This window comes from Microcaecilia unicolor, chromosome 1, assembly GCF_901765095.1.
Source record: "Microcaecilia unicolor chromosome 1, aMicUni1.1, whole genome shotgun sequence".
NCBI classification, from domain to species: domain Eukaryota; kingdom Metazoa; phylum Chordata; class Amphibia; order Gymnophiona; family Siphonopidae; genus Microcaecilia; species Microcaecilia unicolor.
In genome coordinates, this window is record NC_044031.1 from 511073024 (window position 1) to 511096223 (window position 23200).

Here is a 23200-nt window from a genome sequence, read left to right on the forward strand (position 1 = left end):
GATACAGTAGTAAACCCCCACCTAGGGACTGGGTGGGCCCTTACCAGCGGTAGACGAGACTTCACTCCTGGGGCTGGCTGGAGAGTAGCTCTTAATGGAGGCAGGCCGGGCAGAACCGGGACCTGGGATGGTTCTGAAAAGAGTCCTTTGGGGTAGGTCCAGGAGAACCGAAACCTGGAGGTGACTCTGGAGACAGGAACACTGAGGCAAGGGCTGGAGACAGGAATATTGAGGCAAGGGCTGGAGACAGGAACGCTGAGGAAAGGGCTGGAGACAGGAATGCTGAGGCCACAAGGCAAAGCAAATACACAGCTAGGCCATGCAAGGCAGGGCAGGCTGACATTACAAAGGCAGCGGGAAAGGAGGAATGGCCGCTTAAAATGGGACCAGGTGCCTGATGTCATCCACATGTGCCCGTCCTGTCCCTAAACGGTGGGCCCTTAAAGGATCTTCTGGTGCACGTGTCTAGGAACACCATTCCAGGGCCGAAGGCCATGGCCCCTTGTACCGTACTGTAAACCTGACCCCGCTTCCTGCAGGTAAGTTGGGTGTGGGCACAGCCCGGAGTCCGTAACGGCATGTAACTAGAAGTGAGTGTACATGTGGGTGGAGCATGGACAGACTAAAGGGAAAGGGGGTTGGGATTTGATATGCTGCCTTTCTGTGGTTACAAACAAAGCCATTTACATATTACATACAGGTACTTATTTTGTACTTGGGGCAATGGAGGGTTAAGTGAGTTGTCCAGTCACAAGGAGCTGCAGTGGGAATTAAACCTTAGTTCTCAGGTTACTACACTAACCATTAGGAGTAGCCTAGTGGTTAGTGCAGTAGACTTTGATCCTGGGGAACTGGGTTTGATTCTCACTACAGCTCCTTGTGATTCTGGGCAAGTCACTTAACCCTCCATTGCCCCAGGTACAAATAAGTACCTGCATATACTATCCACCTTATAATTGAAAGAGAAAAACGCCTAGATTTTGACCCAAATCGGGAGATAGACGTTTATCTCCCAAAAACGAATAACGCGGTATAATCGAAAGCCGAACTTGGACGTTTTCAACTGCACTCCATCGCGTAAGCGTACAAAGTTGACGGGGGCGTGTCGGAGGCATGGTGAAGGCGGGACTGGGGCGTGGTTATCGCCCGAACAGAGATGGGCGCCTTTCGCCGATAATGAAAAAAAAGTATGCGTTTGTAGCTAGAATTTAGGGCACTTTTCCTGGACCCTGGTTTTTCATGAATAAGGCCCCAAAAAGTGCCCTAAATGACCAGATTACCACCAGAGGGAATCGGGGATGACCTCCCCTGACTCCCCCAGTGGTCACTAACCCCCTCCCACCACAAAAAATGATGTTTCACAACTTTTTATTTTCACCCTCAAATGTCATACCCACCTCCCTGGCAGCAGTATGCAGGTCCCTGGAGCAGTTGTTAGGGGGTGCAGTGGACTTCAGGCAGGTGGACCCAGACCCATCCCCCCCTACCTGTTACAATTGTGCTGCTTAATGCTTAGTCGTCCAACCCCCCCAAACCCACTGTACCCACATGTAGGTGCCCCCCTTCACCCCTTAGGGCTATAGTAATGGTGTAGACTTGTGGGCAGTGGGTTTTGAGGGGGATTTGGGGGGCTCAACACACAAGGGAAGGGTTTTTGTAAAAGTGCCCCCTAGGGTGCCCGGTTGGTGTCCTGGCATGTGAGGGGGACCAGTGCACTACGAATCCTGGCCCCTCCCACGAAGAAATGCCTTGGATTTATTCGTTTTTGAGCTGGGCGCTTTCATTTTCCATTATCACTGAAAAACAAAAACGCCCAGCTCACAAATTGTCGAATAAAACATGGATGTCTATTTTTTTCGAAAATACGGTTTGGTCCGCCCCTTCACGGACCCGTTCTCGGAGATAAACGCCCATGGAGATAGACGTTTTCGTTCAATTATGCCCCTCCATGTAAACCACTTTGAATGTAGTTGCAAAAACCACAAAAAGGCAGTATATCGAGTTCCATTTACCTTTCCCTTAACTGGTGATGCCTAAATTTTGGCACATCAATTCAGGTTTATGCTAGTATTCTATAACAGAATCTTGATGCACAGATACTGTTGTAGAACTGGTGCTTAGCGCAGGGCATCAGCGCACCCCTAAATATAGGCACCAAGTTATAGAGTTGCCCCAGATATGTGTGGTCTCACAGATTTTATAAAGTACACATGTAAACTGTGAACCTAAACATGCTCTACCTAAACTTCACCCCAGAGCAAGCATACAAGTATGCACATTCTTGCCTTTGTGCAGAATTTTAAGTGTGGAGTAATTTTATAAGAGGCATTTTCCATGCATATATTGGCATATACATGCAAAAATGACTGTAAAGTCAATCCTTTGATGCACCTTCTATACACCATATGTTGAGAGAATGGCAAACAGAACCAGTGCAAGGATAATGGCCACCCTAGGTTAGCCTTCAGTCACACATAAATTTCCCTTCTCACCTGGCTGGTTTGAGGTCTTGAGTAGTCCAGTTCTAAAAGGTGAAATGAGATCGAGTGAGGCTACCAGTGTATTGGATCTAGCTGTGCCACTGTGATGAAATCCTCCCTTCGCCATATGTCAACAGCACATTCTTGCGACTCCTACAAGCCCTTGCTGCAACCGCTTTGATGTATCCACTAGGGCTGCCCCCTTTGGTTAGTTCCAGAGATGCAGTGTATCATGAAAGGGTGTGGTCCACTGTAGTATGGCATGGCAGAGATAGGTATGCAGCTCCATCCCCTTACCATATTTTTTTCTGGGTTGCCACAAAGTATGACTGAAAGCAGTACAGGTAGAAGCTGCTTTAGCCCCCAAAAGCTGATGTTCCCTACGTACCCAGTGCTTATGCCAGCCTTGATAACATCGTGGTTTTAATTAGGTCATGGGGTCACATCCTTGGTCAATCTTTCCTGCTATATATTTTTACTTTTGCTGAGTTAATATAACACCACACTTCTTAGTAAACATCAAGATCACATATTGAATGATATGCTACTAATCTTATGAAAGGGGTCTCACCACAAACAGTTTCTTATCTTCTTCATTCAACAAGACCTTTATATTTTAATAGAATAATTCATCAAGGGCTCCTGGGACTTCTTAAGAGCCGCCTCCAGCATGTCACTGTTCCTGTTGTAGCATTTCCCTTGAGTTTGACTGTGGTTTGTATTTAGTTTTTGAGGATTAAGAAATTGTCTTGTACAGAGAAATTAAAATAAACCAAATTGGAAAATTTCCGTCACTGGGCATTTCTTAAAATTTCAAAACCATATGGAAGAGCTTTTAACCTGTTATGCCAAGATTTTATTTCCTTTCACATGTAACAGCAGGCTCAAAAAAGTGACAAGAAGATTCAAATTAAAGTCAGATGGTTTTGTAGTTAGTGGTTGGCTTTTGTGGTTGTAAATTCAGAAGAATTTGGATGTATAAAAAGATTAAAGAGCCATTTAAACAACTGGGTAAACTATTAAGAAACTTTTAATTACTGAACTAAATACCATCTCTTTTTTTCCGTCCCTGCTCTTCATGTTGTTTTTTTTATTGAAGATTTTCTTTTTAGAGTCACAGTTTATAGTTGCACATATGGGGTTTGGCTTTATAAAGCTTTTTGTGCAGAGAAAAATGTTTTACATGCAAATGGATGTGCTTATGATAGTGTCCAGATATATATATATGTGTAAACATAGGGGTCAATATTCAAAAAGGTTTAACCGACAAACCCCACTGAACTGGCCAGCCCTTGATATTCAGCTGCATTTACTGTAACTGAGTAGTCCTGCTGAATCTGCTAACCAGCCATTTCCTAACCGGCTAGGTTAGGGAGGTACAGGGGCGGATCCAGCATTAACCAGTTAAGTAAATGCAGAAAGTTAGGACAGAATAAAGGCTGGTCTAACTTTACGCACCAAGTTAACTGGGCACCGGCCTCAATATTGGCTGATGCCTTTGTCATCTTCTGGCGCAGCACACATATCAAGATATTCAGTGCTCGGAGTCACGCATGCCCTGGCATTGAATATTTGGGGTTAGGACAGCCTGCAGCTGGAAGTGGCTCGCTTACTGCTGCAGACTGAATATTACCCTGATGCATGCTACAGATTTATAGCACATACTTTTCCATGGTATTAGGGTAATTTTATAACAGGTTGCCTAAGCTGGGAAACCAAGTAAGTGCCTATTTTGAGGCTATTTTTAAAGACACTCACGGTACCTATGTATTTTAGAATCACAAAAGCTGCCAAAATTTAGCCAAAAATTCAACTGCATACATTCACACCTGTTTGGGAGCTGATGTAAATGCCCATGGCTGGAGTACACATAAGAGTGTGCATTCTATAACCTATATGCATACTTTAATGGTTTTTTTTTTGTTACATTTGTACCCTGCGCTTTCCCACTCATGGCAGGCTCATGCTCCATTCAAACTACACCCATAAAAGTATGCACTTGACTCATTGGCTGCCTAGTTTTAGATAGTAAAAATGTATGAAATGCTGGTATTCTAGTTATTAGTGTGTTCACATATGTGCATGAATGGGTAGTTTCCGGCTAAGTGATATGTGCTTCGTTTTGATGGCATATACAGTGGGGGAAATAAGTATTTGATCCCTTGCTGATTTTGTAAGTTTGCCCACTGACAAAGACATGAGCAGCCCATAATTGAAGGGTAGGTTATTGGTAACAGTGAGAGATAGCACATCACAAATTAAATCCGGAAAATCACATTGTGGAAAGTATATGAATTTATTTGCATTCTGCAGAGGGAAATAAGTATTTAATCCCTCTGGCAAACAAGACCTAATACTTGGTGGCAAAACCCTTGTTGGCAAGCACAGCGGTCAGACGTCTTCTGTAGTTGATGATGAGGTTTGCACACATGTCAGGAGGAATTTTGGTCCACTCCTCTTTGCAGATCATCTCTAAATCATTAAGAGTTCTGGGCTGTCGCTTGGCAACTCGCAGCTTCAGCTCCCTCCATAAGTTTTCAATGGGATTAAGGTCTGGTGACTGGCTAGGCCACTCCATGACCCTAATGTGCTTCTTCCTGAGCCACTCCTTTGTTGCCTTGGCTGTATGTTTTGGGTCATTGTCGTGCTGGAAGACCCAGCCACGACCCATTTTTAAGGCCCTGGCGGAGGGAAGGAGGTTGTCACTCAGAATTGTACGGTACATGGCCCCATCCATTCTCCCATTGATGCGGTGAAGTAGTCCTGTGCCCTTAGCAGAGAAACACCCCCAAAACATAACATTTCCACCTCCATGCTTGACAGTGGGGACGGTGTTCTTTGGGTCATAGGCAGCATTTCTCTTCCTCCAAACACGGCGAGTTGAGTTCATGCCAAAGAGCTCAATTTTTGTCTCATCTGACCACAGCACCTTCTCCCAATCACTCTCGGCATCATCCAGGTGTTCACTGGCAAACTTCAGACGGGCCGTCACATGTGCCTTCCGGAGCAGGGGGACCTTGCGGGCACTGCAGGATTGCAATCCGTTATGTCGTAATGTGTTACCAATGGTTTTCATGGTGACAGTGGTCCCAGCTGCCTTGAGATCATTGACAAGTTCCCCCCTTGTAGTTGTAGGCTGATTTCTAACCTTCCTCATGATCAAGGATACCCCACGAGGTGAGATTTTGCGTGGAGCCCCAGATCTTTGTCGATTGACAGTCATTTTGTACTTCTTCAATTTTCTTACTATGGCACCAACAGTTGTCTCCTTCTCGCCCAGCGTCTTACTGATGGTTTTGTAGCCCATTCCAGCCTTGTGCAGGTGTATGATCTTGTCCCTGACATCCTTAGACAGCTCCTTGCTCTTGGCCATTTTGTAGAGGTTAGAGTCTGACTGATTCACTGAGTCTGTGGACAGGTGTCTTTCATACAGGTGACCATTGCCGACAGCTGTCTGTCATGCAGGTAACGAGTTGATTTGGAGCATCTACCTGGTCTGTAGGGGCCAGATCTCTTACTGGTTGGTGGGGGATCAAATACTTATTTCCCTCTGCAGAATGCAAATAAATTCATATACTTTCCACAATGTGATTTTCCGGATTTAATTTGTGATGTGCTATCTCTCACTGTTACCAATAACCTACCCTTCAATTATGGGCTGCTCATGTCTTTGTCAGTGGGCAAACTTACAAAATCAGCAAGGGATCAAATACTTATTTCCCCCACTGTATTTAGCAGGTGGGCATTTACATAGGTGCTCTATGGGTTTCAGTTCACTTAACAATTGTAATTTGAAGAAAGCATCATTAGCAAGTGACTGATGGTCTCTTTTACAAAGCTATGGGAGCGAGTTCTGTGTGGTAAATGAGAGGAAGCCCATTGAATTCTTGTGGGCATCCTCACATTTGCCACACAGGAATCGCTAGTGCGGTTTTGTGAAAGATGCCCTGAATCTGTGCTTTGGAGAAAAGCATAGAGTCTAATATAATACCCAAGCTCCGAAACAGTTATAATAATTTGGGGGTTGCTATTTAGAAGGGTTTAACTGGGCAGGAGAGGCTTTGATACTGGTCTGAATACTGGCCAGTGTCTGGTTAACTTCCTGCAAACCAGAGGCATCTAGAAGCCATATTCTACACTATACCTTATAAAGGTCTTTTTAAAGACTCCTGAAGAAGGCATTCTCAGTGCCAAAACATGGTACAGTGTAGAGTTTTCATTCAATACATTTCATTTCTACATTGGATGTCCTCAGTCTGTTTCTTGAAGAGCCTGATTCTGTTCCCATTCTTCTCCTGCTCCTGTAACTTCTGACTTAGCACACATCCCCAGATATTCAATGCCAGAAGCTATGCGTGCCCTGCATTTGACATCTGGGGTTAGGTCAGCTGCCTACTACCACGGGTTGAACATTACCCCCTTTAAGTGAACTCCAGTTAATTCAGTTGACAGGGAGTGATCAGAAGAAATAGCTCTCCTAATCATCATTACTTCTATTTTACCAATATTATTTGCCAACTTGTTAGTGAACATCCATGAGACTAGTACTTGAAACGCAGTGCAAAGTTTACTAATTGCATCTCCAATTGTGGAATAAAAAGAAAAGAAAAATTGTATGTGATCTGCATACACCTGATAATAGACATGTGGATGCGTATTTGCAAAGCACTTACACTTACAAAGTTATGTAGTAACCCATGAAACTTTGTAAATCTAAGGGCCCTGTTTACTAAGCCGTGCTAGCGTTTTTAATGCAGGCTAACCGTGTAGATGCCCATAATATTCCTATGGATGTCTACACGGTTAGCGCGCGCTAATTTTTAGCAGATGCTAAAAATGCTAGCGCACTTTAGTAAACAGGGCCTTAAGTGTTTTGAAAATGAGCCCCTTAGTCTATGAAGCATGCAATAGTGGGGGGACCAAATATAAATTAAACAAAACTGATATGGCCAAACCTTGTGGGACCCCTGCCTTCAGTGGTTTAATATCAGAATAATCATTACCTCTTTTTATGCGAATGTCCAGAAAGATACGATTCAAACCAACTCAAAGTGGAACCTTTGAGACCAAAACACCATAGTCTTTTTAGTAAAATACCATGATTGTATCAAATACTGATGAAATATCAAGTAATGCTAAGGAAAACCTAAAACAATGATCTAAACCCTGTCTTACAACTTCAGCTGTTGATAGTAACAAAGATTCTGTACTTTGGGATCTCTTCCTTTAAGGTAGGATGAACTGTAGCTATTTTCAGAGAATCAGTTAATTTTCCTGATACCAGCAATTGATTGATTAAGTGGGTCAGTACTATTAAAACAGAATCTTTCATTAGTCACAAAATTAAAGGAGAACAACGGGCCTGTGATGAAACAGTGGGTTTCAAGGAGGAAAGAATATCTCTGATCTCTGGCTCAGTGGCTACTGCAAATTCCCCCCCAAGAAAAAAGGGGGGGGGGGATTTGCTCATTTGATCAAATGATGGAAAAACTTCTCCCTCAGTAGAAGCAGCATTCGAGGACTCCAATAAGCAGTCCACTAAGGACAAAATTGTATATAAGGCGCAGACAAATCAGCACCAATGAAAATAAGCGCTATTTTAGAAACGGTACGCTGCGTTGGGTGCTGTTTAAAGAATAGTGCCTACCACCGGTATCTGTGCCTAACTTTTAGGCACAAAAGAATGGGACTTGATGATATATGAACATCCATATATCACCTTTCTGTGACTTTTTTGCAACTACATTCAAAGTGGTTTACATATTATATACAGGTAGTTATTTGTACCTGGGGCAACGGAGGGTTAGGTGACGTGCCCAGAATCACAAGGAGCTGCAGTAGGAATTGAACTCAGTTCCCCAAGACCATGGTCCACTGCTCAAACCACTAGGCTACTCTTCCACTCTAGATTTATAACCACTAAAACCTGATGTAAATTGCCATGCCTGAATTAAGGCATGGATCGGGCGTATTCTGTAACAGTGTATGCATACTCTTGGAACATCCATGACCCGCCCGTGCCCCTCCCATGGCCATGCCCCCTTTTCAGATGTGCACACTAGAATTTATGCACACACCTTTATAGCAAGATGCATTATAAGTTTGCCAATTAGCGCTGATAATTGATTATTAGTTCCCAATTATTGACGCTAATTGGTTTGTTATTCAAGCATGGAATTTGGGCATATGCTCAAATTTTCACATGCAATTTTGAGCACAATATGTAGAATCTGGGGGTTTGTTCATAAAGAAATTATTGAAATCATTAGGTGAAAAAACAACATCCGTCAATATATGCTATTTTCCTTGAGTCAGAAATCTAACAGTTTGGAAAAGTTCTTTTGATCTATTCAACACTTCAGATATTTTCATATGATAATAAAAATTACTAGTAACCTCAAAAACATACCAATATTCATACAATTTAAGATTAAGGGGTCCTTATACCAAGCTGTGATAAAAGAAGACCTACAGTGGCATCAGCATGTGGATTTAACGTACGCCGAAGCCTCCTTGTACCACAGTGGGTAAAAGGGTTTTTTTTCAAAGAGGAAGTAAATGACCATGCGCTAAGTCAGTACATTGGCATGCGACCATTTACTCCTGGAGCTCTTACTGCCTTCTATTTAGGAGGCGGAAAGGGCTCCCGCGCTAACCTGGTGGTAATTGGATAGTGCATGGCACTGCCCAATTACTGCCAGATAAGCTCTCAGCACTAAAAAAAAAAAATGTTCCTAGCACCGGAAATGACACATGGCGGAAGCTGGAACTACTGTGGCTTGATAAAAGGGCCTCTAAATGAATCCAAATCATCAGGGCTGTGAGATTTATCCATACATTTTCAGATTGTTTGAAATGACTTTCAGATATCTTAGATCTTTCATATGCATACCTCAGGATTCATGAGTTGCCTTTTTTTTAACTTGTAAGAATAAATTTAATTAAAGTTATTCGTCATCTGTATTGCATTTTTTTTGCACAATATGAAAGATAAGTTGCAAAATTTTCTTTTTTTTTTCTCTCTCTCTCTCTTTCATTTGCTCTCTGTCCTCTTGATGATTGTAGCTCCTTTCCATTTTCAGTAGTTTGATTAAATGTTTTTTTGTTGTAAACAGCTTTGATTTTTTTATTTGAAAGGTGGCATATAAATAAACTAATAAACATATCAAAAGTGGGATTAGAGTTGGGGGGCAGGGGAGAGGTTGGTGGGTGGGGAGTTTCCAGTTTCAGGTGCAGGGGATGGGGGAGATTGCTGTTCTAAACATTTTGATGACAGTGAGTACAGTTATATTTGCATTACATCTGTTTGAATGTTGTTCAATTGGATATGTCATCAATAAAAATTATTGAAGCATAAAAAACTAATAAACATAAACATAATAACAAAGGGACACGTTAAGTGACAGTGTCCACATTTTTGTCAGAACAAAGAAATCTATTGAGATTTCTTTCACTCCTGTCTACACATCAATATGCTTTTTGCGTTATCACCTTCAGTGACTTTCTGGAATTATTTGAAAGAAAATGGAAAAAAAGCCTCCACCCACTAAAGTTCTTTCAGAAGTAAAATATTGATTGGCAATGATTAGAGGCTTCCTGCATATTGGCAGAAATCTCCCGGTCCTGAGGATAGATCACTCTGAAGCATGGTACATGGGCAATCACAGAGTCATCTGGAGGTGGATGAATTTTGATCTTGCCTGAAAACTATTTGCAAAAACCAGATTCAGGCTCAGGAATTTAAGAATAGCCATATTGGGTCAGACCAATGGTCCATCTAGCCCAGTATCCTGCTTCCAATAGTGGTCAATCCAGGTCACAAGTACCTGCTAGAACCCCAAATAGTAGCAACATTTCAAGCAGTGGCTTCCCCCATGTCCATCTCAATAACAGACTATGGACATTTCCACTATTTTGTCTGGCACTGAAGCCAGGCTTACCGGTCTGTAATTTCCTGGATAACCCCTGGATCTGCTTTTAAAAATTGGCATCACATTGGCCACACTCCAATCTTCAGATACTACGGATGATTTTAACCTAGACCTTCTGTATGGCCAGTGACACAAACTCAAATGCAGCAACAGCAGCTTGTACATTTACACACAGGAAGAGTAGGAATTTCCAAATAGCCCATTTACCCAGATAAATGGCATTTGGAAATTGCCCTCATTAGCTATAAACTACATAAAGTTTAATATTTAAATGCATGACAGCGCATTTTTTAAATGACAAAAAACATCTAAATATCTATTGCTAAACATTGTTATTTTTGAACCAGAAAAGTATCTATCTTTTTGGCTCAAAAATCACCCTATTTTAGATGTTTTTTGTTCTCAGTGCATATTCTTTAAGGGCCATTTTCAAACAAAAATGTCCAAAGGAAGAAATGCACATATACAAGCCATTGGGATGTCTGGGGGCCAGAAGTCTTACTAGACTGGCTACACAGACATTCCAGCAGAGCAGTGGGGCAGCCTAGGGGCACTGCAAAAAAGGTCTAAGGTACACATCGCATCATAACCCCCTTATATTGTATGGTGAGCCCTCCAGGAATAGCAAAAAAGTACTGTATCCAACTGTACATCACTACAACAGCCCTTATGCCTACAGATGTCACATACATGTGGGTTCAGTAGGTATTTTGTGGTTTTTGGGGTGCTTACACTTTCCAGTACAAGTATACCAGTTAGAGTGGGATATAGGCCTGGGACCCCTTCTCTACAGTCCACTGCACTGACCACTAGGCTACTCTAGGGACATGCTTGCTGCTCTAAGAGGAACCAGCCATTATTTCTGCAGCTGTCATACTGTCTGGTATTTACTTTCACTTTCACCTCTTAGGGGGTAGGAGGGGGGGGGGTCAGTGACCACTGGTGGTCATCTGGTCAGTTTGGGCAGCTTTGTGGCATGAGGTCTTTATTGAAACAGGTCTAGACAAGAACATCCTATATTTTGCCCTGGATCTTTCTACAATGTACCATTATCACATTAAAAACACCCAAATCATAAGCATGCCCTAGTCACACCCAAAACAAGCCTCCAACACATCCCCTTGAGATTGAAACAAACTGCACTGAAAAACATCTTAAAATGAGTTTCAAAAATAGCGATTTGGACTGTTTTGCAAAGAAACATCCATCTGCTGCTTTGTGCCATTTTTTGGACGTTTTTCTGTTTTGAAAATGAATCCCATGATGTCCAGTTATGTATTCCAACTATCGCCCCATCTCCCTCCTCCCTTTCCTATCCAAGATACTTGAATGTGCTGTTCACCGCCGTTGCCTTGACTTTCTTTCATCTCAAGCTATTCTTGATCCACTTCAATCTGGCTTTTGTCCCCTTCATTCAACTGAAACAGTGCTTGAAAGTCTCCAATGATCTGTTCCTGGCCAGATCCAAAGGTCTCTATTCTATCCTCATCCTTCTCAATCTATCTGCTGCTTTTGACACTGTTGATCACAGCTTACTCCTTGATACGCTGTCCTCAATTGGATTTCAGGGCTCTGTTCTTTCCTGGTTTTCTTCTTCTCTCCCAGCGCACCTTTAGTGTATACTCTAGTGGATCCTCTTCTACTTCTATCCCACTGTCAGTTGGTGTACCTCAGGGATCTGTCCTAGGACCTCTTCTTTTCTCCATCTATACTTCTTCCCTTGGTACTCTGATCTCATCCCATGGTTTTCAGTATCATCTTTACGCTGATGACTCCCAGATCTACCTCTCCACCCCAGAAATCTCAGCCGAAATCCAGGCCAAAGTATCAGCCTGCCTGCCTGACATTGCTGCCTGGATGTCTCAGCGCCATCTGAAACTAAACATGACCAAGACTGAGCTTCTTATCTTTTCCCCTAAACCATCCTCCCTCTTCCCCCATTCTCTAATTCTGTGGATAACACTCTCATCCTTCCTGTCTCATTAGCTCGTAACCTTGGGGCCATCTTCGACTCTTCCCTCTCCTTCTCTGCACATATTCAGCAGACTGCTAAAACCTGTCGTTTTATTCTCTATAATATCACCAAAATTCACCCTTTCCTTTCTGAGCACACTACCAGAACCTCTCGCTTAGACTATTGCAACTTGTTTCTCAAAGGTCTCCCACTTAGCCATCTCTCTCCTCTTCAATCTGTTCAAAATTCTGCTGCAAGACTAATATTCCGCCAGTGTCGTTATGCTCATATTAGCCCTCTCCTCAAGCCACTTCACTGGCTTCCTATTCGATTCCGCATACAGTTCAAACTCCTCTTATTGACTTATAAGTGCATTCACTCTGCAGCTCCTCAGTACCTCTCCACTCTCATCTCTCCCTACATTCCTCCACGGGAACTCCTTTCACTGGGTAAATCTCTCTTATCTGCACCCTTCTCCTCCACCGCTAACTCCAGACTCCGTTCCTTTTATCTTGCTGCACCATATGCCTGGAATGGACTTCCTGAGCTGATACATCAAGCTACATCTCTGGCCGTTTTCAAATCTAAGCTAAAAGCCCACCTTTTTGATGCTGCTTTTAACTCCTAACCCTTATTCACTTGTTCAGAACCCTTATTTTATCATCCTCACTTTAATATTCCCTTATTTCTTGTTTGTCCTATTTGTCTGTCCTAATTAGATTGTAAGCTTTGTCGAGCAGGGCCTCTCTCTTCATCTTCAAGTGTACAGCACTGCGTACGTCTAGTAGCGCTATAGAAATGATAAGTAGTAGTAGTAGTAGTATTTTTACAGGATTTGTTCTGGGAGGCATGGCATTGAGGTGTTCATGATTGTTGAGGTTATCAAAAGCTCAGGGAGATTCCTAGAGGCCTTGAAGTTAGTTTGAAGAGTGGGGGGGGGGGGGGGGGGGGGCACAATGCTGAAAATTTACCTAGGACACCTAATACCCTTGCATCAGTGCTGTCTATGGCAGTTTACATGGCAACTGCTATGCCATTTGAATAGCTCCAGGAACAGCATTTTAAAAATATTATTTAAGCCATGTGGTTGCATTTTCTGGATGTTGTCATACTTGGCTCATTGGCACAGGTGTGAAACAGTGATCTCGGAGGAACTAAAGTGATCTCTGGATCTCTTTCCAATACGAGGTAGTTGATATGGTGCAATGTATTTATTTTATTTATTACAAGTTCTTGATGTATAATACCATTAGCAAAACTAGGGGGGGGGGGGGGGAAGGATAGGATTTCATTTGACAAGGGAACGTCGTATAGCTCTGTGTGTTACAAGGAGCTATGCATATATATGAAAGGTGGATGAGCTGATGCATAAGGTAGGTATTAATGGAAAAAATAGATTGATGATAACTATCCTTTTCTGAAAATGCAACTACTAGTTTGAGGTCCATGTTTTATATGAAATGCTATTTTATGCACACTTTATTTTGGCAGTGATATTTAGGACTGAAGACACATGGTTATCATCTAAAGGACCATTAATTTTTCTTTGAACTGCAATAACCGTTGCTGAGACAATCGTGTCTTGTGCAGTCAATAATGAAATTGCTGCTTTTAGAAACAATAGAATCTTTTGCCAGAGAGCTTGAAGACCCTGTCCTCTCTCTCCCAGTTCAAATCTGACCTAGAAACCTACTTCTTCTTGGAGGTATATGGACGCTAATTGATTGATTAGGATTTATTTACCGCCTTCTCCCCTCTTTCTCTATCCTATCAGCTATTGTAGTTCATCCCCTGCCCCCTCTGTATCTATATGTCTTTTTACTTTAGTATATGTATATTTGGCTTCTTGTTTTTTTCCTTCCCTATTGGATTGTAAGCCACCTACACATATATTTGATAGGCAGGATAGAAAGTCTCTAATAAACTTGAAACTTGAAATATATAAAGGGAATCCAAGAAGCCAAATGAAGAATACTATGCCCCCCCCCCCCCCATAAGCAAACAAGGAGTGTTGAAGTAGAACACTGTTAAGTTCTAGACCAAAAGGTTTTCTAAAGCTTGGGTAACTCTAAATTAAGAGGCCTAGTCGGATGGCATCAGATTATGGAGAAAAATGATGCTTTAACATTAAGAATTATTAGCAATATTCTGAGCATTTTTACTTTACTAGATTAGAAAATAGTATAGAGAGTGTGTCTTGCTCTCTAAAGAGGTATTTATCTGTGCTTTGGAGGTTCTGAGTGCTTTATTGAAGCTGGCTCTTCAGTACAGGGAAGGCTGTAAAGTATTGGATACTGTTACAAACCAAAACATTCACTGTTGTGGGATGATCTGATCTGTAGCCCTGCTCGGGAAAAGAGTGGGCTGTGAGAAAGTTTGGCCTTGAATATGAGAGTGAAAACAGCCATAATCTGTGAGTGTCTAGCCATCAGGGACAACTTTCACAAAATAGTACTGGCTGATCTTTGGTCAGAGGCACTACAGGGAAAACAGAGCAATGACTAGTGCAGTTTTCATTGGGAAAGTTAAGATTCTGTGGGTGGCAATCATAAGGACTTTTTCTGGGTTTTTTTTTTTTGTCTACGTGTGTGTGTTTTAGGACATTTTCTTCCTGTTGTTTTGGAGATCTAGTTATACAGGAACTGGCATCTGTTGAGCTACAGTGTCATGAACCTTTATTCGCCACCACCCAGGGATTGTTTCCCCTACTTTTTCCTTCCCAACAGGCTTAGCCCAATCATTGGTATTATATTTCTCAGCCCAAGGCTGTGTATCAGTGCTCTTTTGGGATTCCTACAGTTGTGGTTCCTAAATCCTGCCTCTAGTGCAGTTATGGTTTTCAGGATATCCCACTGAATAGCCCTGAGGACTAGGTTGAAAACTGCTCTAGTGTCATCACTGCACAATGACAGAAACTACCTCTTCACCAGGGGCTGTGAGTGTTCCTCCAGAACACCCCAAGTCCTGACCCACCCCGGGAACAGAAGCTCTGACTTGGGAATTGAACTTATGTCCTCCACATGGCATGAACCTTTAAATATAGTGCCTTGTGAAAACAGTGGTTAGACTCAACCAATAAAAATTCAGTTGTTGCATTGATAGATTGTGATGTATTCCATTTTTTCCATTTAAGTGTTCATAATTAGTGTCAGTCTCAGCAGCTGCACTACAAGCCACCATGTGAGAGATACACATTTGATTTATTTTTTGGGTTGTGTTATTAGTTGTGGCTATCCAATATGAAATTTCACTGAAATCAATATATTACCAATACTTGGTAATGACCTGAAGTCTAGTTGTGTGTTTTATAACATTATAATAATGTATAAAGGGCATATCTTACAAGTATCTCCACATGTAAATAGCTATATACTCATGGAGATCTACACCATGTAGAGATTTCAACGGGGTGTAATTTAAATGTGCCTTGGGTGGGACAAAAATCTACACATATATTCTCCATTTTGCAAAGGACATGGGCCAATATTTCCCATTGGGTTTTACACCAGGTCAAAGGTATGCACAAATTTTTAATTTGACCAAGACTTTATATGAGTGATTAAGGGAACTATTCTCCTTAATCCTCCATTGTTTATGTTCATCTCCAAAATGAAAAATAAGAATTGAGGCCTCACTACTTAATCGGCAGCATTTACACATATGGGGACCCTTTTACCAAACAACAGTAAAAAGAAGCATTAGTGTGTGCCCTTATGCGGGTCTTTCCTGCACGCTAAGGCCATTTTTAGCACTGGGGATTAGCTGTGAAGGTGTGTGGGCTCAGTACAGAATAAAAGACCATAAATTAGAAAAAAAACAAGCAGACAAAAATTGAAATGGAAAAACTCTATGAAAGGTAGACTCTATAAGCAGTGAAGTAGCAGTATAAGAGAAACAAAAATCCATTTTCTTTAGTACATTACAAAATACAAAATTAGAAAGAGATAATTTCCCCATAACTGACACATTCCAGTCCTACAAATTTTAAATATATATATTTTTTCTTTTCTACCTTGTTGTCTTGGAATTGCATTTTTCTGACTGGGTTGGTTCCAGTCTGTTTTCTACTTTCCTTGGTGATTCTTTTGTTAGCATCTCCTTACCTTTTCATCTCTCTCCTCCTGTCTTCTTCCCTTTCATCTTTGTTCTCCATATCTCTCTTCTCTGCTTTTCCACTCCTAGTTAGACTCTTTTTTCCATTCTTTCAATCTGTAGTCCTGTCTTACTACTACTACTTATCATTTCTATAGCGCTACAAGGCATGGTCTTCCTCTTTCTACCTGTCACCTACTTATCAGCTCCCCATTTGTCACCTTTGTATCCTCTCCAGCCCTCCCATTGTCCCCATCTCTCTCTCTCCTTACCCCAGCCTTTTCCCGCATTGTCTTTCACTTACTGCCTAGTCTCCCATTTCCATCTTCTGTACTCACCTCCTCCCAAACCTTCAGCTACCTTTCGCTGACTTTCATTCCCCTCACCAGCCCCAGCTCCTTCATTGTAGCTTAATCTTTCCTGACATCTAGGCCATTTCTTCTTTCTCTTCCCACTTTTCTCTCCATTTCCTTATTATCTGTGCTGTTCCATGGTTCCATCTCTTCATATTGCTTCCTAGGGCTCCTTCCCCCATCTTTCACAACATCTTTCCACCCCTTTCTCCAGAAACACTTTCCCCTTTTAATTCCTCCCCTCTCTCTCTCTCACACTAGAGGATCTTCCCCATTTGTCCTGTCTCCCACCCACTATGGACTTGTTCCTTCCCCTTCCTGTCTCTCTAGAGATGCTTCCTTTCCTCTATTCCCTTTATTCATATTACTCTCTCTCACTCTCCTCTCTCTGCCCTTCACTTTTTTTGTTTCCTCCCTATTTCTTGTACATCCCCTAACTAGAGACTACCCACCAACTCAACTGATGCTCTTTCCCCAATTCTCACTCCCCACTCATCCAGTCACTCACTCTCAACTTGCTAGAGGCACTTCTCTCCCTCTATAGGGGTTATCGCCTTTCCTTTCTCACTCATTCCATCCCTGTATTTCTTCATCCTGCTCCTCTCTCTCCTTACACTCCCTCTTTCAGTTTTCCTGGAGGCTTTCCTCTTCCTTTCTTGCTTTTCAGTCCCTTCTTCTCTTTCTTGCACCTCCCTCTCCATTAGATACTTCTCCTGGACCTGAGGGAGCCAGTTCTTCATGGCAGCATCGGTGTACATCTTCACCCTCTGTTGGTAGCAGGAAACTAAGACATCATTTCCATGCTGCTACAGGACCATCTTGTGCTAAGAGCTATGAAATGTTGTGACTTTTATTGTTAGACTGGTCCTGAGGCAGCAGAAGATGATGCCTTACTGATGCTTTACATGCTGCCAGTGGTGGGGAAGGAGGCCTGGGTTGTTTGTCTCCTGTGCTGCTCCATGCTGGAGAATGTAGCAATTATCTGGCAAGCCCTGCTCAGTGTAGCAGATGACTCACTAAAGCGGGAGTCGCCAGATGAATGTGGTAGACTTGGCAGGTCTACAATACCATCGGGAAATCTCTTCATAAAGGCAGTTAATAAATATTAATCAATCAATAAATACAGCCCCCCCATAGTTCTCTTTCTGAATCCTGCCATGCACCGCTCCAGTTGTCTCTCTCATCTCCCTCCACAACCACCCCCCTAGCTTTATCTCCTGCTGCACACAATACCACCTCAGGGCTTCCCCTCCTTCCTTCCACATCCCCATTACCCCAGTACACTTCCATGGGTTGTATCTAATATGGGACAGATGAATGGATTTTTTGGTGTACCTTGGGGGTTGTGTGTAATATGAAGTGGTAGTTTGGGGCAGCAAGGTCTGTTTCTTAAGTAATTGTTGTGTGTTGTGAGTAGTTTGGGGTGACATGGTAAGCTGTGTATGCCAGTGGCGTACCTAGGGTAGTTGACACCCGGAGCTGGTCATTTTTTAACACCCCCCTCCAAAATCCAGTACTAGGCATACCAAAAATACAAAACACTCAGGACCTATAGAGCAACTCTACCATACCATAAGCAGTAATTCTATGAGTCACACAAGGAAAAGGAAAGCATCTTACAGTGAGCACTAGAACATCAATTCACCTATTGTAAAACAAAATCAGACAGAATAATACAGGTCGTCGACCCTGCACAGTCATGCCTTTTTCACAAACACAGATACACCCAAATCCACTATAGAATAAGTAATCATAAACTTTCTATTTAGACAAAAATTAAACTGAACCCCCAAGATGCCAGACTCTGCATACAATGCAACACCAGAGAAACAGAAAATGTCCCCTAGTACTGTGCAAAATATAAAGACAGCAGATTTAAATTTGAAAAAACTAACAAATACTAATCACCATTTTACAAGTTAACAAATAGAAATAAAACAAATAATATCATTTTATTGGACTAATACATTTAGCTTTCAGAGGCCAAAACCTCATTCCTCAGGTCAATACAGTATAGTGCTGTTACAGTATCCTATCCTGACCTGAGGAAGGGGGTTTTGTTCTCTGAAAGTAAAATGTATTAAAATTAGTCCAATAAAAAGATTACCTTTGACATGTCCTGCTCACAAGAAGTTGCATTAGAGAGGCAGGACATGACAGAGGAAAGGCCCCACCAGACAGAGAACAGCCTTCAGTTCTGCCTCTCTTGTGACCCACCAGTGTTTGGAGGACTGGTGAGGGCGCAGGGGGGCTCCAATTTCTCATAGCCTCTATCATTGGGCGGCCCTGGGTATTTTGATAGGCTCACTCAATGGTAGCATGCCCCTGCCAGGGGTACTACAGTGGTTGGAGGAATAGGAGAGAAGCAGGGCAAGATGGGGTAGGGGGATGTTGCAGGTCTAGGGTGCTACAGAGTAGAGAAGGAGGGCAAGATGCGACTCACTGCTGCCTCCTGATCTATGTGCAGAAGTCTGTGTGGTAAGTGCAGAATTCTAGACAGGAAAGGAATTATGTGCACATGCTACAATGTGCTATGATGCAAAATTCCCCCAGGATTCTATGCAAGCATAACAAAAGTGGAACAATTTATCTGCTTTAACTAAAACAAATTTGTGGGTGCTATATGGAAAAGCTTACTCATTTTGTCACAAAAGTATAACCCAGGAAACTGTGCAAGCTATTATTTCTAAACACACTTCTGAGTATAGTGTCCAAAATATACATGGCCACTTTGAAAGATAATTGCTATAAGAATTAAAAAAACTATTTTAGCAGATTGTAATCAGTATTTCAGTTTACTGGTTCAATTTACCTTTTTTATAAAGTATAGATAAGGGGCATAGTCTTTGCAATTTAGTGGCTTGAATGTTAACATTTTTTCTTAAGTGTTTGCTTCCTGTTCTGTGACTTCTCCATTATACTAAGCACTTAACATTCATGTGGACAAACAAACTAAGCTCGTTTTAGCTTTTGCAGGGAAAATTTCTAAAGCAGGGAAAAATTCTAAAGCATCCAGCATGCCAGTTATTGCAAAGACAGATATTAAGATAAGTGCCAAAAATATATTCTAGAAAAAGAGAATACAACTGCAGATAAGGACATTAAGGCCCTTCTAGTCTTCCTATGTTACTTCCTGGTTTAATGTTGCAGACCCCAGTTGATCTCTGGCATTTTCTTCCTTTTCTTTATAAATTAGTGGTGAGAAGTTGGGGAAGAACTGAAACAAATCTCTGTAAATCTGGAAGATGTAATGGGGCAATTTGACAAATTAAAGAGTAGCAAATCACTTGGACAGGTTGATGTACATCTCAGAATACTGATAGAACTAAGTGGCATGGGAGTCGTGTTAGCCCAGTTTTAAAGATAATAGAAATAAAACAAAACATAGAAAAGAAAATAAGATGTTACCTTTTTTATTGGACTAACAGTACATTTTTGATTAGATTTTAAAGGTAACCCTTCTTCTTCAGATCAGAAATAAGAAAATGTTGACATTACACGATGTGATACTCGCAAGTGAGCCTTCTCTGGAGTAGCCCCCACACTGTGAAATGCACTCCCTGAAAGACTCCACTTAGCGCAAGACTCTCTCTATTTCAGGAAGCAGGTTAAAGCTTGGCTCTTCAACCAGGCCTTTAATGGAAGAAGTAACTAGCTTGTTAGTCTCACTCACACACACAAAGAGTGACACAGGCTACACATACTGCAACCGGACATGTTTATCCATTCCTACCCTAGCTGTGATAATATTTAACCATCTCTCTGACCTCATGTGCGCCTTTCTTTAAATTGGTCACCTTACTTTCTAACTCCTCATACTCTCTTACCTATCTATATATTAACCATCTCTCTGACCTCAACTTTCTTTAAATTAGTCACCTTATTTTGTAACTCTTCTTACTCTCTTACCTATCTATATGTTCCATCTTTGCTTATACCCTACACTGTCAATTAAAATGTTCTGTTACGTATTGTGTTGACATTGTAAGTAGTATACCATACTTTCCTGCTTATAATCGAAAGAGAAAAACTCCTATATTGCGCCCCAGATCGGGAGATGGGCGTTTTTCTCCCGTGGGCGCCCAAATCGGTATAATCGAAAGCCGATTTTGGGCGTTTCCAACTGCAATCCGTCACGGAAATGGGTAAAGTTGACGGGGGCATGTCGGAGGCGTGGTGAAGGCAGAACTGGGGTGTGGTTATCGGCCGAGGAGAGATGAGCGTCTTTAGCTGATAATCAAAAAAAAGGCGTTTTTACCGCGATTTTGGGTCACTTTTTGTGGACCCTTTTTTTTCACGAACAAGTCCCAAAAAAGTGCCCCAACTGACCAGATGACCACTGGAGGGAATCGGGGATGACCTCCCCGGACTCCCCCAGTGGTCACTAACCCCCTCCCACCAAAAAAAACCCCACTTTAAAAACTTTTTTTCCAGCCTCTATGCCAGCCTCAAATGCCGTACCCACCTCCATGACAGCAGAATGTGTTCTATCCTGTGACAGCCTTTCCCTGGTTCTGATGTGGGTCTTGGCTGAGTGTGACATCTTTTCTGTTATGCGCACTGCAGAGTCACATCAGCAATGCATTGTGGTGGGTGTAGGGCTCCGTGATTCCAGTAGCTTGTGGCAAATGCTCACGATGTTGGTAGTTGGTAGGCTCTACTCCCATGGTGCTTTTCCCCCTGCTTACTGGGTCAGAGTGTGCCCTGTTTTGTTTCCGGTAGTCCATGAGGTAGTGGCCATTTTTGTAAGCCAGTTTTAGATCCCTTTCACGTGTTAGCCACATTACAGAACTTAGTTCTTACCTTGAATGTGGCTGATAGAGGGCATTGTACAGCATTCTGCCAGCTCTGACCTACTGCTAATCTCAGTACCAGGGAGACTCGTTGCCAGTGGGGCACAACCTCTGATCTGCAGTTAACTGTGAGTAAGCGTGCTTATTCCAATAAAGGACGTTTTCGGAGAGATTAGTCTTCAGGTGTCAACTGGTGTGCCAATGTTATATAGCAGCAACAAGTCCTAGAGGCCTGCGTGTATGCAGGTCCCTGGAGCACTTTTAGTGGGTACCGCAGTGCACTTCAGCCAGGTGGACCCAGGCCCATCCCCCCTACCTGTAACACTTGTGCTGGTAAATGGGAGGTCTCCAAAACCCACTGTACCCACATGTAGGTGCCCCCTTCACCCCTAAGAGCTATGGTAGTGTTGTACATTTGTGGGTAGTGGGTTTTGGGGGAGGGGGGTTGGGTGCTCAGCACCCGTGGTAAGGGAGCTATGCATGTGGGAGCGTTGTCTGAAGTCCACCGCACTGACCTCTAGGGTGCCCAGTTGGTGTCCTGGCATGTCAGGGGGGCGAGTGTACTACAAATTGTGGCCCCTCCCACGACCAAATGGCTCGGATTAGGACGTTTTTGAGCTGGGCGTTTTTAGTTTCCATTATCGCTAAAAAAAACAAACGCCCAGCTGAAAAACGTCCATTTTTTTCGAAAATACGGTCTGTCCCGCCTCTTCTCGTACCCGTTTTCGGACATAGACGCCCATGGAGATAGGCGTTCGCTTTCGATTATGCCCCTCCACGTATTCTTATTTGATTATTTTTACTGCTGTAATTCTCTATTGCTCATGTTTGATCTATTCTTACTGTACACCACTTTGAGTGAATTCCTTCAAAAAGGTGGTAAATAAATCCTAATAAATAAATAAATATCAGAATATATAATTGAAACACAAAAGCATTCTGATGACAGCCTCACAGGAAGAGGGTGGGGTACGTTAGGTGAGAAACCGGGAGAGTGGGGTGGGTAAGAGACAGGGACAGATGGATGCCTGATAAGGGGGTGACAAAGCAGTAGAATTTTATGGTTTATAATAGGATAGAAAACCCAGATCCTTAAGTCCTGTCTGGTGGGTGTCAAAATATTGAATCATTTTGACTTCAAAGGTCTTACATTCCTGAATTGTCTTAAAGTTTTGAATTGTCTCACCATAAAATCATTGGGGCAGTGTTCTTGTTTTGTAAATTGCTGTCCCACAGAGGTGACATTCTGGTTGGCATTGTGATGTTTCATATGATGTCTATTTAGATTAAATTTTGTCTTTAGCATCTGGCTTGTTTCTCCAATATAGTACCCTTCTCTTCACACTTTTTATATTGAATGATATATACTAAATTTGAAGATCAGCAAGTGAAGGATCCCTTTATGCTGAATGTTTTTCCCATGAGAATGACTGTGGGATCCTGTGAAATGTGTTGGCACAGTTTGCAGCTGGATATATTGTAGGGATGTGTGCCATTCTCTTCTTTTTGAGCTTCTATTGGGAGCTTGCTTTTCACTAGTTTGTGTTTTAAGTTGGGTGGCTGTCAGAAGGCCAGCACTGGTGGGGCTGGGAATATC

General features: G+C 42.3%; 1 protein-coding gene across 1 annotated transcript in view; it reads left to right on the forward strand.

Moving 5' to 3' along the window:
- The window catches only part of PREX2 (phosphatidylinositol-3,4,5-trisphosphate dependent Rac exchange factor 2), a 523586-nt gene that overhangs the window by 44059 nt on the left and 456327 nt on the right, over nt 1–23200 (forward strand).